Consider the following 7,241-nt stretch of genomic DNA (forward strand, 5'->3'; position numbering starts at 1 on the left):
TGGCCGCTCTCTCTCTCTCTCTCCACAGCTCTGAGCTCGCGGCTCGTTGCTGCTTCTCCGGCGACTCGCACGCGCGAGACCGCTTCTCGCTCGCCGGCGGGGTAGCTGGGTCGGCAAACAGCTGGCGGCTACCGCTCCACACAACCCACGCCCGAGCCGACGCCACCACCGACGCCGCGCGCCCCCTTCTCGCTCGCGCGCCGCCTCTCCAAGCCCCAAGCGCTCGCTCGGCACCGCTGGCGGAGCAGAGTCCTCACTCTCTCCTATAGACGGACAGAAAAGTCCTTGCCTCAGAAACGACGCACGTCCTTTTCCAGGCTACCGCGGCGAGGCACCCGAGCGCAACCGACTTTTACCTCGACCTAACTGGAGGCACAGAGAAACAGCGACGCCTACCACACCTTCCGAGCCGTGGCACGAGCTGCTAGTCTACCTCCAGCCCCACGGCGGGCCCCTAAGTCCCGTCGGAGACGCGGTAGACCTGGCCGCCGTTCCCTCTGCCCGATCGTCGGCAAACTCCTTCGCGCGGGTAGACCTGGCAACCTCAGGAGGACACGGGGAGACCCGCCGGCCGGGAACCAACACCGCCGGCCCGCCTTCCTTCGCTTTTCGAGCGGGCCCTTCCGGCACTTTTCGGACCTTTTCGGCCTTTTTCGGACCTTTCCGGGAATTTCCGACGCTTTCCGCGCCATCGGAACCGCTCGGGAACCGCTCGACCCACCGACGGGCGCGCGCCTTCGCAAACGCGCGCGCGCGCGCGCTCCCGTCGCTGCCGGGCAGACCCCAACGCCGTTCTCGCGGTCGGACCTGCAGCGACCCCTACAGGTCGCCAACCGGCAAAACAAACATGGCGACCGCGGCCGGGTAGACCTGGCGGCTGCTGTCCGCAGCACTTGTACAAGGCGCCCGCGGCCCCCCCGAGCCGGGGAACACCTGCCGGCCGGGAACCAACCCCGCCGTCGTTTCCCTAGCAGGGCTCTGCTTTGTCTTGCTCAGCTTTCATCCGCATTGCTCTGCTCTCCTGTGCTGTGCTAGGCTTCCTTTGGAGACTGTCTCGATGATTTTGCTGCTGAGTCGATTGGTAAATTTATGAACGCATAAACCGTCAGACACAGAACTTGGCCTCCCCGCAGCCCAGCCACTGTCCCCTCAGAACTGGCGCGTGTGGGCAGCAGGCCTGGCCAGCCGACATGGTCCATTCTTTGTCCCCAGCCATGCGGCGAGCTGCCAGGTGGGTCCCACTGCTCGTTGTGTGTCTGAGGTTCTTAAAGACAGTAAGTAACGACATGATTCCCACAACTACGGTGGAAGAAATCCACAACAACAACAACAACAACCAGCTAAGGCAAGACATGGTTCTTGCCCACCGTCACGGTGCACCAGGAGATGTGAAGGAGGCTGGGGAGAGGGCGATCAGGGTACAGCCACTGTCCAAGTCTGGCTGCCACCTGCACACAACATGAGGGCCCTCCGGTCTGCCCCCCACAGACACTTGGAACCCAAAGGAGGGCTGGCCGCCAGCTCGCTACGTTCGCTTTGCTTCCCTTTGTTTTGCCTTGCTCCGCTTTGCTTTGCTCTTCCTGGCACAGTTTTGCTTTCCCATACCTCCTTTCCTCTGCTGTTCTTGCCCAGGCTTTGCCTCAGATTGCTTTGCTTTTTCTTTCCTGAAAATGCTTTGCTTTTCCTTGTGCTACGTTCCCTTGCTCTGCTTTGACTTGCTCGGCTTTCCCTTCCCTGGCCATGCTTTCCTTGGTTTAGCTTTGGGTTATAGACCTGGCACTGCTTTCCTTTTCCTACCCCTGCTGTGCTTTGCCTTGCCTCAAACTGCTTTGCTTTGCTTTGTTTGCTTTGTCTTCCCTGGTTATGCTTTGCTTTTCCTGGTGCTACTTTCCTTTGCTCAGCTTTGCCTTCCCTGGCCGTGCTTTGTTTTGCTTTATGGGGCCATGCTTTCCTTTTTTTACCTTTGCCTTGCTCTCTTTTGCCTCACCTGCTCCTGCTCTCACTTCTATTTTCAGGACATGCTTACCTTTGTTTTGCTTTGCTTTGCTTTATATTTCTGGCATTGCTTTGCTTTTCCTTCTCTGCTCTGCTTAGCTTCTCTTAACCCAGCTCTGATTTGCCTTACCTCGAACTTTTTCGCTTTGTTGTGGTTTATATTTCTGTTTTTTTTTTTTTTTTTTTTTTTTTTTTGTTCATTATTTATTTATTTATTTATTTCCACTTCTTTCTCTTTCCTGGCACTGCTTTGCTTTTCCTGGTGCTACTTTCCTTTGCTCAGCTTTGCCTTCCCTGGCCGTGCTTTGTTTTGCTTTATGGGGCCATGCTTTCCTTTTTTTACCTTTGCCTTGCTCTCTTTTGCCTCACCTGCTCCTGCTCTCCTTTCCATTTTCAGGCCATGCTTGCCTTTGTTTTGCTTTACTTTGTATTCCTGGCACTGCTTTGCTGTTCCTTTTGCTACTTTCTTTTGTTCTGCTTTGCCTTGCCTGGCCATGCTTTCCTTTGCCTTGCTTTGTATTCCTGGCATTGCTTTGCTTTTCCTTCTCTGCTCTGCTTAGCTTCTCTTAACCCAGCTCTGATTTGCCTCACCTCCAACTTTTTCGCTTTGTTGTGTTTATTTTAAAGGTGTTTTTTTGTTTGTTTGCTTGTTTGTTCATTTTTTCTTTTTTTTTTTATTTATTTTCACTTCTTTCTCTTTCCTGGCACTGCTTTGCTTTACCTGGTGCTACTTTCCTTAGCTCTGCTTTGCCTTCCCTGGCCTTCCTTTCGTTTGCTTTATCAGGCCATGTTTTCCTTTGTTTAGCTTTGCTTTGTTCTGCTTTGCTTTGCCTTTCATCTTTTATTCGTTTTTCTTTTTTTTTAATTAATTACTTAAATAAAGAAATTATTTATTTACTCTGCTTTGCTTTGCTTTGCCTTTCATCTTTTATTCGTTTTTCTTTTTTTTTAATTAATTAATTAAATAAATAAATTATTTATTTATTTATTTATTTCATGTTCCTTGCATGATTTGTTTTCGTTTTGGACCTATCTGATGTGTTTTTACAGGCCGTGCTTTGCTTTTCCAGGCCCTGGTGGTCACTGTTTTTCCCTATGCCTAGCAGGGCTTTTCATTTTCTTGCTCAGCTTTCATCCGCATTGCCTTCCTCTCCTGTGCTGTGCTAGGCTTCCTTTGGAGACTGTCTCACTGATTTTGCTGCTGAGTCGATTGGTAAATTTATGAACACATAAACCATCGGAAACAGAACTTGGCCTCCCCGCAGCCCAGCGACTGTCCACTCGGAACTGGCGCGTGTGGGCAGCAGGCCTGGCCAGCCGACATGGTCCATTCTTTGTCCCCAGCCATGCGGCGAGCTGCCAGGTGGGCCCCACTGCTAGTTGTGTGTCTGAGGTTCTCGACGACAGTAAGTAACTACATGATTCCCACAACTACGGTGGAAGAAATCCACAACAACAACAACAACAACAACAACAACAACAAAGCAGATAGAGATATATAAAATGTCACGGTGGACTAGGAGCTGTGAAGGAGGCTGGGGAGAGGGCGATCAGGGTACAGCCACTGTCCAAGTCTGGCTGCCACCTGTACACAAAATGGAGGCCCTCCGGTCTCCCCCCCACAGCCACCTGGAATCCAAAGGAGGGCTGGCCGCCAGCTCGCTACGTTCGCTTTGCTTCTCTTTGTATTGCCTTGCTCTGCTTTGCTTTGCTCTTCCTGGCACAGTTTTGCTTTCCCATACCTCCTTTCCTCTGCTGTTCTTGCCCCGGCTTTGCCTCAGATTGCTTTGCTTTTTCTTTCCTGAAAATGTTTTGCTTTTCCTTGTGCTACATTCCTTTGCTCTGCTTTGACTTGCTCAGCTTTGCCTTCCCTGGCCGTGCTTTGTTTTGCTTTATGGGGCCATGCTTTCCTTTTTTTACCTTTGCCTTGCTCTCTTTTGCCTCACCTGCTCCTGCTCTCACTTCTATTTTCAGGCCATGCTTGCCTTTGTTTTGCTTTACTTTGTATTCCTGGCACTGCTTTGCTGTTCCTTTTGCTACTTTCTTTTGTTCTGCTTTGCCTTGCCTGGCCATGCTTTCCTTTGCTTTGCTTTGTATTCCTGGCATTGCTTTGCTTTTCCTTCTCTGCTCTGCTTAGCTTCTCTTAACCCTGCTCTGATTTGCCTTACCTCCAACTTTTTCACTTTGTTGTGGTTTTTATTGCTGTTTTTTTTGTTTTGTTTGTTTGTTTGGTTTTCTTCGTTATTTATTTATTTATTTATTTATTTTCACTTCTTTCTCTTTCCTGGGACTGCTTTGCTTTTCCTGGTGCTACTTTCCTTTGCTGAGCTTTGCCCTCCCTGGCCTTGCTTTTTTTTTTTTTTTTTTTTTTTTTTATAGGTCCATGCTTTCCTTTGTTTAGCTTTGCTTTCCTCTACTTTGTTCTGCTTTGCTATGCCTTTCCTGGTCATGCTTTGCATTTTTTTTTTTTTATTTTTATTTGATGTTCAATTCCATGCTTTCTGTTTTCCTTTTATGTCTTTTTCTTGTGTTTTCTCTGGCCGTGCTTTGCTTTTCCAGGCGCTGGATGTCATTGCTTTTCCCTATTGTCGTGGTTCCGCTCGAGTGGGCAGCCGAGCTCCACCACAGCCGCTCTCTCACTCCCCCTCCTCAAAGAGGAATGGGGAGAAAATCTGTGAAAGGGGCTCAAGGATTGGGATAAGGACGAGAAAATCACGCAATAATTAGTGTAACGGGCAAAACAGACTCAGCATAAGAAGACAGATAGTAAGATTTATTGCTCATTACTAACAAGCTAGAGAAGTGAGAAACAAAGGAAAGAAACCAAAAGCACCTCCCCCCCCATCCACCCTCTTCCACCTCCTCCCCCCGAGCGGCGCAGGGGAACGGGGGAGTGGGGGTTATGGTCAGTCTACAGCACTTCTTCTCTGCCGCTCCTTCTTGGTCACTCTCGTCCCCTGTGCTGTGGGGTCCCACCCACGGGATGCAGTCCTTGACGAACTGATCCGGCGTGGGCTTCCCACAGGCAGCAGCTCTTCCAGAACTGCTCCAGATATGGGTCCGTACCACGGGGTCCATCCCTCAGGAGAAAACTGCTCCAACCCGGCTCCCCTACGGGCAGCAGCTCCTGCCAGATCACCTGCTCCTGCGTGGTCTCCTCTCCACGGGCTACAGGTCCGGCCCGGAATCTGCTCCGGCAGGGGTCTTCCACAGGCGGCAGCCTCCATCGGTGCAGGGCCACCTGCTCCACCGTGGTCTCCTCCACGGGCTGCAGCGTTGGAACCCTGCTCCACCGTGGTACTCCATGGGCTGCAGGGGGACATCCTGCTTCACCATGGTCCTCACCACAGGCCGCAGGGGACTTCTGCTCCGGCGCCTGGAGCACCTCTCCCCCTCCTTCTACACTGACCTTGGCACCTGCAAGGCTGTTTCTCACTCCCTTGACTCTCCCGGCTGCTGTGGCGCAGCAATTTTTCCCTGTCTTAAATATGCTCTCACAGAGGCGCAAAACAACATCGCTTATTGGCTCAGATCTGGAAAAAAATGGGGCCCTTCCCAAACATGGGGCAGCTTCTAGATCTTTCTCACAGAAACCACCCCTATGGCCCCCTGCTACCAAAACCTTGCCATGTAAACCCACTACACCTATGCCGCTAGGTCTTTTCCCTAGCAGGGCTTTGCTTTGTCTTGCTCAGCTTTCATCCGCATTGCTCTGCTCTCCTGTGCTGTGCTAGGCTTCCTTTGGGGACTGTCTCGCTGATTTTGCTGCCGAGTCGATTGGTAAATTTATGAACGCATAAACCGTCAGAAACAGAACTTGGCCTCCCCGCAGCCCAGCCACTGTCCCCTCAGAACTGGCGCGTGTGGGCAGCAGGCCTGGCCAGCCGACATGGTCCATTCTTTGTCCCCAGCCATGCGGCGAGCTGCCAGGTGGGCCCCACTGCTCGTTGTGTGTCTGAGGTTCTCGACGACAGTAAGTAACTACATGATTCCCACAACTACGGTGGAAGAAATCCACAACAACAACAACAACAACAAAATAGATAGAGATATATAAAACCAGCTAAGGCAAGACATGGTTCTTGCCCACCGTCACGGTGGACCAGGAGATGTGAAGGAGGCTGGGGAGAGGGCGATCAGGGTACAGCCACTGTCCAAGTCTGGCTGCCACCTGCACACAACATGAGGGCCCTCCGGTCTGCCCCCCACAGACACTTGGAACCCAAAGGAGTGCTGGCTGCCAGCTCGCTACGTTCGCTTTGCTTCTCTTTGTTTTTCCTTGCTCCGTTTTGCCTTGCTATGTTTTGCCTTTTCTGGCCATGTTTTGCTTTTTTTTTTTTTTTTTTTTTTTTTAATTGTTCATTGCATTCTTTTGTTTTCCTTTTGGACCTTTTTAACGTGTTTTTAGAGGCCGTGCATTTCTTTTCCAGGCCGTGCTTGTCATTGCTTTTCCCTATGCCGCTAGGTCTTTTCCCTAGCAGGGCTTTGCTTTGTCTTGCTCAGCTTTCATCCGCATTGCTCTGCTCTCCTGTGCTGTGCTAGGCTTCCTTTAGAGACTGTCTCACTGATTTTGCTGCCGAGTCGATTGGTAAATTTATGAACGCATAAACCGTCAGACACAGAACTTGGCCTCCCCGCAGTCCAGCGACTGTCCCCTTGGAACTGGAGGCTGGGTGCAGCAGGCCTGGCCAGCCGACATGGTCCATTCTGTGTCCCCAGCCATGCGGCGAGCCGTCAGGGGACCCCTAAGTGCTACTCGTGTGGTGATAGTGTTCAGTGAGAATTTCAACGAGAATATGTAACTACGTGATTCCCACAAGTACGGTGGTAGAAATCCACAACAAACAACAAAAAAATGTATATAGATATAAAACCAGCTAAAGCAAGACATGGCTCTTGCCGGGTGTCACGGTGGACTAGGAGCTGTGAAGAAGGCTGAGGAGCGGGCGATCGGGGTACAGCCACTGTCCAAGTCTGGCTGCCACCTGTACACAACATGGAGCCCTCCGGTCTGCCCCCCACAGACACTTGGAACCCAAAGGAGTGCTGTCCGCCAGCTCGCTACGTTCGCTTTGCTTCTCTTTGTTCTGCCTTGCTTTGCTTTGCTTTGCTCTTCCTGGCACAGTTTTGCTTTCCCATCCCTCCTTTCCTCTGCTGTTCTTGCCCCTGCTTTGCCTCAGAGTGTTTTGCTCTTTCTCTCCTGGAAATACTTTGCATTTCCTTGTGCTACTTTCCTTTGCTCTGCT

The sequence above is a fragment of the Anas platyrhynchos genome, chromosome 38 (assembly GCF_047663525.1).
Source record: "Anas platyrhynchos isolate ZD024472 breed Pekin duck chromosome 38, IASCAAS_PekinDuck_T2T, whole genome shotgun sequence".
In the NCBI taxonomy this organism is placed as follows: domain Eukaryota; kingdom Metazoa; phylum Chordata; class Aves; order Anseriformes; family Anatidae; genus Anas; species Anas platyrhynchos.